Below are 12,094 nucleotides of genomic sequence, written 5' to 3' on the forward strand. Positions count from 1 at the left end.
GGGAATTTGCCCTGAACGATGTGGGGGCACCTTGGCTAGTGCCAGGGTACCCACACACTAATTAACTTTGCACCCAACCTTCACCAGGTGAAGGTTAGACATATAGGTGACTTATAAGTTACTTATGTGCAGTGGTAAATGGCTGTGAAATAACATGGATGTTATTTCACGCAGGCTGCAGTGGCAGGCCTGTGTAAGAATTGTCAGAGCTCCCTATGGGTGGCAAAAGATACCCTGGGTACCTCAGTACCATATACAAGGGAATTATATGGGTGTACCAGTATGCCAATGTGAATTGGTAAGTTTAGTCACTATCCTGTTAGTGACAAATTTGGAAAGCAGAGAGAGCATAACCACTGAGGCTCTGGTTAGCAGAGTCTCAGTGAGACAGTGAGGCATCACACAGAGAACACATACAGGGCATACACTTATGAGCACTGGGGCCCTGCCTGGCAAGGTCCAGGTGACACATAGACTAAAATAACATATATACAGTGAAATATGGGGGTAAAATACCAGGCAAGATGGTACTTTCCTACACAACCCCCCCCCAACAAAGGACAAGAAGACTAGCCATGACCTGATTAGTCTTCATTATCTAAGTGGAAATATCTGGAGAGTCCATCTGCAGTGGAGTGGGTACTCCCAGGTCTATGTTCCACTGTATAGTCCATTCCCTGTAGAGATATGGACCACCTCAACAATTAAGGGGTTTCACCTTTCATTTGTTTTGCCAAAGTAGAGGTTTGTGGTCTGTCTGAACAATAAAGTGAGTGCCAAACAGGTATGGCCTCAACTTTTTCAGTGCCAAGACAACAGCAAAGGCCTCCCTCTCTATGGCAGACCAACGCTTTCCTCTACGGGTCAACCTTCTGCTGATAAAAGCAACAGGTTGATCCTAGCCCTCAGAATTCAGTTGTGATAAGACTGCCCCCCACCCCTAATTCAGATGCGTCAGTTTGAACAATGAATTTCTTGGAGTGACATGGGCTTTTTAGGACAGTTGCAGAGCACATGGCCTGTTTGAGCTCCTAAAAAGCTTTCTGACAGCTAGCTGTCCATAATACCTTTGTAGGCATTTTCTTACTTGTGAGATCATTAAGAGGGGCTGCTATGGAGCCATAGTTTTTAATGAATCTCCTGTAATACCCTGTGAGGCCTAAGAAGGCTCCCACCTGGGTCTGAGTTGTAGGGGGAACCCAATCCATGATTGTCTGGATTTTCCCCTGAAGTGGTGCAATCTGTTCTCCACCTACCAAGTGTCCCAGGTAAACCACCTTACCCTGCCCTATCTGGCACTTTGAGGCCTTGATAGTGAGGCCTGCCTTTTGCAGGGCCTCCAAAACTTTCCAAAGGTGGACCAGGTGCTCATCCCAGGTGGAGCTAAAGACAGCTATATCATCTAGATATGCTGCACTAAAAGCCTCCAACCCTTGCAGGACTGTGTTCACCAACCTCTGAAAAGTGGCAGGTGCATTTTTCAAACCATAGGGCATCACTGTAAATTGGTAGTACCCTCCTATAGTTGAAAATGCAGTCTTGGGTTTAGCATCTTCTGCCAATTTGATCTGCCAATACCCAGCAGTCAAATCATAGGTGCTAAGATACTTGGCAGATGTCAGTGTATCAATGAGCTCATCTGCCCTGGGTATAGGGTGAGCATCAGTTTTTGTTACCTGATTGAGACCTCTGTAGTCTACACAAAACCTCATCTCCCTCTTTCCATCTTTGGTGTGAGGTTTTGGTACAAGCACCACTGGGCTAGCCCATGGGCTTTCAGAAGGCTCAATCACTCCCAGATCCAACATCTTCTGTACCTCTTGTTTTATGCAGTCCCTGACATGGTCAGGCTGCCTATAAATCTTACTCTTGACAGGCAAGCTGTCACCAGTATCAATTGTGTGTTCACACCAGGATGTGTACCTGGCACAATTGAAAAGAGGTCAGAAAATTGTCTAAGGAGATTGATGCATTTGTCTTTCTGTTCTGCAGTCAGACAATCTGCCAAAACTAATCCCTCCACTAAAGCATCAGTTTCAGTGGTGGAAAAGAGATCAGGGAGAGGGTCACTCTCTTCTTCCTGTCCCTTATCTGTTACCATGAGCAGGGTGAGATCATCCCTGTCATAGTAGGGTTTTAGGCGGTTGACATGAATCACCCTAACGGGACTCCTGGCAGTGCCCAGGTCTACCAAGTAGGTAACCTCACCCTTTTTCTCAACAATTAGATGGGTTCCACCCCATTTGTCCTAGAGTGCTCTTATGCCCACAGGCTCCAATACCCACACCTTCTGTCCTGGCTGGTACTGGATAAGAACAGCCTTCTGGTCATGCCATTGCTTTTGCAGCTTCTGGCTGGCCTGAAGGTTTTTAGTGTCCTTTTTCATGTACTCAGCCATTCTGGATCTTAGGCCCAGTACATAGTCCACTATTTCCTGTTTGGGAGCTTTTAAAGGTTGTTCCCAACCCTCCTTCACAAGAGTGAGTGGACCTCTTACAGGGTGTCCAAAGAGGAGTTCAAAGGGGCTGAAGTCCACACCTTTCTGGGGTACCTACCTGTAAGCAAAAAGGAGGCAAGGTAACAGGACATCCCATCCCCTCCTGAGTTTTTCAGGGAGTCCCATTATCATACCTTTGAGAGTTTTATTAAACCTCTCTACCACTCCATTAGTCTGTGGGTGATAAGGAGTGGTGAACTTGTAGGTAACACCACACTCCTTCCACATTGCTTTCTAGTATGCAGACATGAAGTTGCTACTCCTATCTGATACAACCTCTTTAGGGAAACCCACCCTGGAAAAGATTCCCAGGAGGGCTTTTGCCAATGCAGGTGCTGTAGTAGCCCTTAGAGGAATTGCTTCAGGATATCTTGTGGCTTGGTCCACAACCACCAAGAGAAACCTATTGCCTGAACCAGTAGGAGGGTCAAGGGGGCCAACTATGTCAACCCCTACCCTTTCAAAGGGCACCCCAACAACAGGTAGTGGAATAAGGGGAGCCTTTGGAGTGCCGCCAGTCTTGCCACTGGCTTGGCAGGTCACACAAGACTTGCAAAAATCTTTAGTGTCCTCTGACATCCTAGGCCAGTGAAACAGGGGGACAAGTCTCTCCCATGTTTTTGATCTGGCCCAAATGCCCAGCCAAAGGAATGTCATGTGCAAGAGTTAGGAGGAACTCTCTGTACTGCAGGGGAATGACCAATCGCCTGGCTGCTCCAGGTTTTGGGTCCCTTGTCTCTGTGTACAAGAGGTTGTCCTCCCAGTAAACTCTATGACTGTCACTGACATCCCCATTTTGCTGCTTGACAGCTTGCTGTCTGAGACCCTCTAATGTGGGACAGGTTTGCTGTGCCACACTCATCTCTTCCCTGGCAGGCCCCCCTCCACCCAAAAGCTCAGCAGTGTCTGCTGCCAGCTCATCTGGTGAAGGTTCTGCACAGGGAGGAAATTCTTCTTCCTCAGAAGGAGAATCATCTGTAGAGGGAGGGATAGTGGGTAGGGATTTACCCTTGCTACCCCTAGCTTTAGGGAGCACTTGGTCCATTGTTCCAGGATCCCAGTTAACCTGTCCTTTTTGCTTTTTGGCCTGAGCCCTGATTAAAGTAAAAATATGCCCAGGAATGCCCAGCATTGCTGCATGAGCCTCCAACTCCACTTCTGCCCAAGCTGATGTCTCTAAATCGTTCCCTAGTAGACAGTCTACAGGTAAATCTGAGGCAACCACAACTTTCTTTGGACCAGTAGCCCCCCCCCCAGTTGAGATTCACAACAGCCATGGGGTGGCTAAGAGTGTTGTTATGAGCGTCTGTCACTTGGTACTGCTGACCAAGTAGGTGTTGTTCAGGCTGGACCAGTTTCTCTATAATCATAGTTACACTGGCACCTGTGTCTCTGTAGGCCTGAACCTCAACACCATTTATTAGGGGAAGTTGCTTGTACTTATCCATATTAAGGGGACAAGCGACCAAGGTGGCCAAATCAATGGCACCTTCAGAGACTAAAACAGCCTCTGCGGTCTCCCTAACAAGACCAACCCCAACTACATTGCCAATAGTGAGCCCAGCTACACCCTTGGATTGGCTATTTGTAGGTTTCCCACCACCACTGCTATTACTGGGGGCACTAGAATTTGCAGCAGGGGTTGTGGTAGTGGGAGGTGTGGTGTTTTTCTTTGGACAGCTGGAATCAGTTGCCCAATGGCCTTTGACTTTACCCAAATAACACCAAGGCTTTTTAGGTTGATTATTGGAAGAGGATTTGGACCCACCACCCCCACCAGAGGATTTTTGTGGGCCTGATGAAGACCCAGTATTTTTACCTTTGTCCCCACCCTTGTCAGAAGACTTACCATCCTTCTTCTTGCCATCCTTGTCACCCCCTGTATGAACTTTTCTGTTCACCCTTGTTCTGACCCACTTGTCTGCCTTCTTTTCCAATTCTTGGGGAGAGGTCAGATCCGAGTCCACTAGGTATTGGTGCAACAAGTCAGACACACAGTTATTCAGAATATGTTCTCTCAGAATTATACAGGCTTTCATAGTCAGATAACTTACTGCCATGTAACCACCCTTCCAAGGCCTTCACTGAAGAGTCCACAAAATCTGTCCAGTCTTGCGAGGACTCTTTTCTGGTGTCTCTAAACTTAATCCTGTATTGTTCAGTGGTTCAGCCAAATCCATCCAAGAGTGCATCCTTCAATACTGTGAAATTGTTAGCTTCACTTTCTCTAACAGTAAGGAGCCTATCCCTACCCTTTCCAGTGAAAGATAGCCACATAATAGCAGCCCACTGCCTTTGAGGGACCCCCTGTACCATACAGGCCCTCTCAAGTGCATCAAACCACTTGTTGATGTCATCCCCCTCCTTGTAAGGGGGGACTATCTTATGCAGATTCCTGGAATCATGCTCTCTAACAGGATTACCATCAGGAATACTGCTGCTGCCACCATGGGGTCCTAACCCCAACCTCTGTCTTTCCTTCTCAATGTCTAGAGATTCCCTATCTAAGGCCAGCTGTTGCTGTTTAAGCTTCAGTCTGGTCTCTTCAACCCTCAACTTTTTGAGTTCCCTTTCTAACACGTTATCCTCAGGGTGGGTGGGTTAGGAATGCTTTGACACAGAAGACAAGTTGGAAACTACAGAGGGAGACCTGTCCCTACTGTCTGGACCCTGGTAACTTGGCCTCTAGGAATAAAGGATGCCCTACTGTGATGAGAACCTCCATTACTACCAACATTACTGGGTGTCCTGCTAGGGGCAGACCCTGTTCAGAACCCTCCCCACCTTCCTCAAGGGGTTCCTCTGAGTCAGACTGGGAAGCTTCTATTAACCTCTCATTGGATGGACCAGACTGTTCTGGTCATTCACCATAAGCATGTTATACAGAAACTCTTTTGTAGGGTTCTTTCCTATAACTAAACCTCTATCTAGGCAGAGACTCCTTAAGCTCTTGTAATTCAAAATGTCATAAGTAGCATTGACAGTTTTGGGAGCAGAATCTACCACAGGCATGATAGCAAAAGGTTCAGAGATAGTGAGAAGAGAGAAAAAGTTTCAGAACTTTAGAAAGCACAGAGAAAAAACTTTTTTGAACTTTTAGAAAACTTTTAGAAGTTTGAGGAAACTTTTCAGAACTTTGTAAAAAGTTTTTAGAGAAGAAAAGCAAACTTTGTTGGTTGAGTGTACATACACTGAACTGTTTTGTATATGATTTTCTTATGAAAAGTACACCATGACAAAGTGGTAAGTAGTTACAATTACTTATCCTGCCGCTGCCACCAATGTAGGAGGCTAGCCTGACTTGTAGTGGGTACCAGTGGTACTTACACCTTGAGTCAGTTCCAGTTATCCCTTATTAGTGTAGAAGAGGTGTTTCTAGCAGCTTAGGCTGATAGAAGGTAGCTATGGCAAATAGCTTAGGCTGAACTAGGAGACACGTAAAGCTCCTTCTATACCACTAGTGTCATATGCACAATATCATAAGAAAACACTTTATTTTTATGACGATATGCCAAAAGTATCTCAGTGAGTACCCTCAGTAAGAAGGTAAGTACTATACACAAGTTATATGTACACAAACCAAAATTAGGTAAGTAACAGCAAGAAAAGTAATGCAAACAGTGTAGAATTACAATAGATTGCAATAGGAGCACATAGGTATACGGGCAACACAAACCATACACTCCAAAAGTGGAATGCGAACCACGAATGGACCCCAGACCTATGTGAGCTTGTAGAGGGTCACTGGGACTGTAAGAAAACAGTGAGGGTTAGAAAAATACCTCACCCAAAGACCCTGAAAAGTAGGAGTAAAGTGCACCTACTACCCCCAGAGAGCACAGAAGTCATGATAGGGGGATTCTGCAGAGAGAACAAACACCAGCAGTGCACTGACAACGGATTTCCAGACCTGAGTACCTGTAAGATAAGGGGACCCAGTCCAATAGTCGCGACAGTGTCCGGGGGGGCAGAAGCCCAGGAAACCCCAGTTGAAGGTGCAAGAAAGCTGCCACGGTTGGAAGAAGCTTGGAGTTCTGCAAGAAAAAAGAGGACTAGGAACTTCTCCTTTGGAGGACGGTTGTCCCACATCGCGATGAAGCTTGCAGATGTGTTCTCATGCAGAAAGACCGCAAACAAGCCTTGCTAGCTGCAAGGGTTGCGGTAGAGGTTTTTGGGTGCTGCTGAGGACCAGGAAGGACCAGGATGTCGCCTTTTGAAAGAGGAGACAGAGGGGGCGCTCAGCAACTCAGAGATTCCTCACAAAAGCAGGCAGCACCCGCAGAAGTACCCCAGCAGGCACTTAGAAGAAAAGTGAACTGGAGTCCACGCAAAGTCACAAAAGGGAGTCCCACGACGCTGGAGGACAACTCAGAAGGTTGTGCACTGCAGGACAGAGTTCTGGGGACCTAGGCTTGGTTGTGCACAAAGGAAATCCTGGAAGAGTGCACAGGAGCCGGAGCAGCTGCAAATCACACGGTACACAGCTCTGCAGTCTAGCGTGGGAAGGCAAGGACGTACCTCCACCAAACTTGGACTTAAGAGTCACTGGACTGTCGGAGTCACTTGGACAGAGTTGCTGTGTTCCAGGGACCATGCTCATCAGGATGAGAGGGGACCCAGAGGACCAGTGTTGCAGTCTTTTGGTACCTGTGTTAGCAGGGAGAAGATTCAGTCGACCCACAGGAGATTTCTTCAGAGCTTCTGGTGCAGGGTGAAGGCAGGCTACCCCCAGAGCATGCACCACCTGGAAACAGTTGAGAAAGCTGGCAGGATTAGGCACTACAATGTTGCTGGTGGTCGTCTTCCTACTTTGTTGCGGTTTTGCAGGCAGCCTAGAGTAGTCAGCGGTCGATCCTTTGGTAGAAGGTGAAGAGGGAGATGCCGAGGAACTCTGGTGAGCTCTTGCGTTCGTTATCTGAAGAATTCCTCAAAGCAGAGACCCTAAATAGCCAGAAAAGGAGGTTTGGCTACCAAGTTAGGAGGATTGGCTACCAAGAGAGGTAAGAGCCTATCAGAAGGAGACTCTGACATCACCTGCTGGCACTGGCCACTCAGAGCAGTCCAGTGTGCCCCCAACACCTCTGTTTCCAAGATGGCAGAGGTCTGGGACACACTGGAGGAGCTCTGGGCACCTCCCCTGGGAGGTACTGCTCAGGGGAGTGGTCACTCCCCTTTCCTATGTCCAGTTTCGTGCCAGAGCAGGGCTGGGGGATCCCTGAACCAGTGTAGACTGGCTTATGCAGAGATGGGCACCAACTGTGCCCATCAAAGCATTTCTGAAGGCTGGGGGAAGCTACTCCTCCCCAGCCCTTCACACCTAATTCCAAAGGGAGAGGGTGTAACACCCTCTCTCAGAGGGAATCCTTTGTTCTGCCTTCCTGGGCCAGGGCTGCCTGGACCCCAGGAGGGCAGAAACTTGTCTGAGGGGTTGGCAGCAGCAGCAGCTGCAGTGGAGACCCCGGAAAGGCAGTTTGGAAGTACCTGGGTTGTGTGCTAGAGACCCGAGCCATCATGGAATTGTCACCCCAATACCAGAATGGTATTGGGGTGACAACTCCATGATCTTAGACATTTTACATGGCCATGTTCAGAGTTCCCATTGTGACGCTATACATACGTAGTGACCTATGTCCGGGGAATTTCCCCTGAACGATGTGGGGGCACCTTGGCTAGTGCCAGGGTGCCCACACACTAAGAAACTTTGCACCCAACCTTCACCAGGTGAAGGTTAGACATATAGGTGACCTATAAGTTACTTATGTACAGTGGTAAATGGCTGTAAAATAACATGGACATTATTTCACGCAGGCTGCAGTGGCAGGCCTGTGTAAGAATTGTCAGAGCTCCCTATGGGTGGCAAAAGAAATGCTGCAGCCCATAGGGATCTCCTGGAACCCCAATACCCTGGGTACCTCAGTACCATATACAAGGGACTTATATGGGTGTACCAGTATGCAAATGTGAATTGGTAAATTTAGTCACTAGCCTGTTAGTGACAAATTTGGAAAGCAGAGAGAGCATAACCATGTAGGTTCTGGTTAGCAGAGCCTCAGTGAGACAGTTAGGCATCACACATACAGGGCACATACGAATGAGCACTGGGGCCCTGCCTGGCAGGGTCCCAGTGACACATAGAATAAAGCAACATATATACAGTGAAATATGGAGGTAACATGCCAGACAAAATGGCACATTCCTACACTTCAATTTAGGGAATGTGCCAGGGTACAGATGATGTTGTCTGTTACTGCCTGTTACTGCCTCCTGTCATGGTGGCATGCGATGGACAAATACCAGAGTATGCTAGTGGCCAAAATGACTGGTTTATGTACTGACCTGGCCACCCTCTCTGTACATGTGTTAAATGTTGACATTGATGTGTTGTACAGTTAGTATTGGTCTATGTGTGTTCCTTCTCAATGTTTTCCCATATTACTGGTACGGTATGTATTGTCTCCTACATTGCTCCCATTCTGCTGCACTTTGTACACATCTTATACAGCAACATTGTCTGGTCATACATGGACAGGATGCAACATGTGACTTGTATAATTTGTAGATGTACACATCTCCTACTACTGGCTACTTGGTAGTTACAGTTCCATTGACAGTATTTGTGAGATGTAATGAGCGCCATGCACACAACATTACACCTGCCACTGCACTTATGTTGTCTGTAAGTGACCTCCCATGTTGTATTTGCAAGTATCTGTGGGTATCTCTAAGCTGTCCATCCACATCCTCCGTTAAACATGGGTATGTTTTTCTTCCAACATGCCACAACCTAGGTAACTTTAACCATGACTGAAAGATGTTGAGGTGTGAAATCATCTCAGTGCTGTGCTTTCCATTAGCCAAGTGCAACATATATGGCTAGGTCTACTCCCACTCAGTTTGATGTTATGTCTCTGACACTATTGAGCAATGTTGGGTATAGTAGCACATCCCACACCTGATTGTGATGGTGGAGCCCAAAACGTGGATGGGATTTTTGTTACTGTTGCTACCATGCACTTGTATTGTCATGTGAGTGACAATGAGTGGTGTGTATTGTGATGTGCTGTGTGATGTTGTTATACAGAGCTTACTAGGTAAACATGCTGATATATATATATGAAAATGAGTAGACCAAGGAGAATCAGGTGCAAAGTATTCTATTTATGCTATTTACAATGTAATGTTGTTAGTCTAGTGACTATGTTTAGAAGTTCTCTCCAACGTGTAGTCTCCTTCAAACTCCTGCAGCAGTGTTCTGTTGTCTCCCTCCAAATTATCTGCTCCATCATCATCCTCCTCCTTGTTAGGGACATCAACCTGGTCATCCCAGGGGACATTTGTTCTGACACAGATGTTGTGGAAGATTGCACATGCCAGTATGATTTTGCATACAAGTGGTGGAGCATAAAATAGGCTTCCTCCTGTCAAAGCCAGGCACCTGAACTTTGATTTCAGGAGCCCAAATGCCCTCTCCACCACATTGCGTGTTCTTCTGTGCCCTTCATTGTAGGCACGCTCTTCCACCATTGTGGGATTGGCAAATGGAGTCTTAACCCTTGGCTGTATGCCATACCCTTGATCAACTGCAAAGGAAAGAGAGAAGATGTGTTGGTAAAGCTTGATAGTAGTTTGGAACATACCACGGCAGATGTTAATTTTAGTTGGAGTGATGACTCAGACTTGCTTGTGGTATAGTGTATGTTCCTGTTCTTGTGAACTGGTTTCATTGGACTGTGTTTATGGACATGACAATTGTGGGTAGTGGCTCAAGGACCTGGGAATTTTCATATTGATCCCAAAATGATGGTTAACATTTAGAAAAATGTGTTGTGAAATCCATATTTGAAGCAGTGTTCTATTTTTAGATGGAACCTACCATTTCCTTGCACCACAATGGTGTCAGATGTTGAGTTACCATAGTTTCCCACAAAGCCAGACTGTGCTGTACATGTTACCATGCGGCACTACACATGCACTGCAACACTTAATGACCCTTTGTGGCAGATGACAGTTGTGTCAGCCATCAAGTGTATGAGGGTGTGTATCACACATTAGTAGGATGATGTAATTTCGTGCAGTAGTATCTCCTAGCTTCCAGGACATGATTTCTCACAAATGCTTTCTACACATGCACAGTGCAGGCTTTGGGAGGGAGCACAGCTATTTTTTACATGGGCCCCTTAGCACGGTGCATGTAAGGTCAGGTATGTCCTCTATACTCCTACGGCGTCCTACTATGGCATCCATGATTTTTACTGTTTTTTCACAAACTGTGTACCATGGTGGACCGTTTCTGGTATACAGACATTGTGGTGTTAGGGGGCATTTCTAATGATTTTGCCCCATGGTCTTTAATGGCAGGTAATTTTGTATTTGTATGTGTGCAAAACAATGCAGCAGACAGGTGTATGTGCATACTACAGGTATGTGTACATGATATGTAGTTGGTTATGGCACCACTTGGGTGCCATTTTGTTCGGGCCTGGCAGAAGCTTGCACACCATGATTTATGTGGGACTGTGTCTATGTGTGAATTACTTTAAATGGCCATGGCCTATGTCATTTACATGGCTGGGACATTCTTTGTTTGGTGTGATGTGTGTGTGATCTGTATTTAGTTGTCAACCTGTGAACACTTGTAGTGGTTTGTGAGCAGCTTCTGTATGCAAAGGGAACTTGGCTCCACCTGTCCACATGCGGAGTGCCAGTCAGAATGTGGCTGTGTTGTGTACATGTGGGTGTATTTGTTTGTGAAGTACAATGAATCTGGTGTAGTGTGGCATGTTGCATATGTGTTGTTGCCTGTTCATCTATGTACCCCTACCCATGTGTATTTAGTGTGGTGTTTGTCTTATTTGTCCTAGATGGTTGGTGAGTTGTGTGTGTTATGATTGGTATGGTGGCTTACCTATGAGTAGACCATTGCCACATTGGCCCTCCTGGAACCGCTCATTGATAGTGCAATGGCGGAATATGTATGCATCATGGACGCTGCCAGAATATTTTCAAAGGATGTTGGTGGAGAGCCGAGTGTGGTCCACAATGCCCTGACCATTGATTGAATGTGTGTATCTGCAGTTCCTATATAGGTGTTCCGTTGCTGCAGATTGCACCAGTTGCACATGGGTACAGTCCATTGCACCCAGCACATGTGGGAACCCAGTAATTTGGTAGAAACCTTGCTTGGCCTCCTGCTGCAGATGCTGGGTGATTGGGAAGCAGATGTGGTGGGGTGTGAGGCAAAAAATATCATCCAGGACCTTGGTAGGAGGATCGAGAAGGATGGCTGGAACATGCCAGCCTCTTGTGCACCCGTTATCTGAAAGGATCCAGATGCCAGCATATGGAGGACAGCGAGGAGTTTGGGCATGGGTGGAATCGTGATGCAGCAGTAGTACACTGGACTCCTGTTTCAGTCTGTACATCCTGATCACATTTTGTTTCCTGAGGCCAAAGATGGTTGTGTGCTGTCTGAAGATCCTCTTCTGCCTTCTGCGCTGCCTTTGTGACTGCTGTGGTGGAGTTTGGGTTTGCTGCGGTGGTGGTGGAGAGACCCTGTGTCTTCGCTGACATCTGCGGCGTGTACAAGCTGGAGCAGTA

This window comes from Pleurodeles waltl, chromosome 1_2 (genome assembly GCF_031143425.1).
Source record: "Pleurodeles waltl isolate 20211129_DDA chromosome 1_2, aPleWal1.hap1.20221129, whole genome shotgun sequence".
In the NCBI taxonomy this organism is placed as follows: domain Eukaryota; kingdom Metazoa; phylum Chordata; class Amphibia; order Caudata; family Salamandridae; genus Pleurodeles; species Pleurodeles waltl.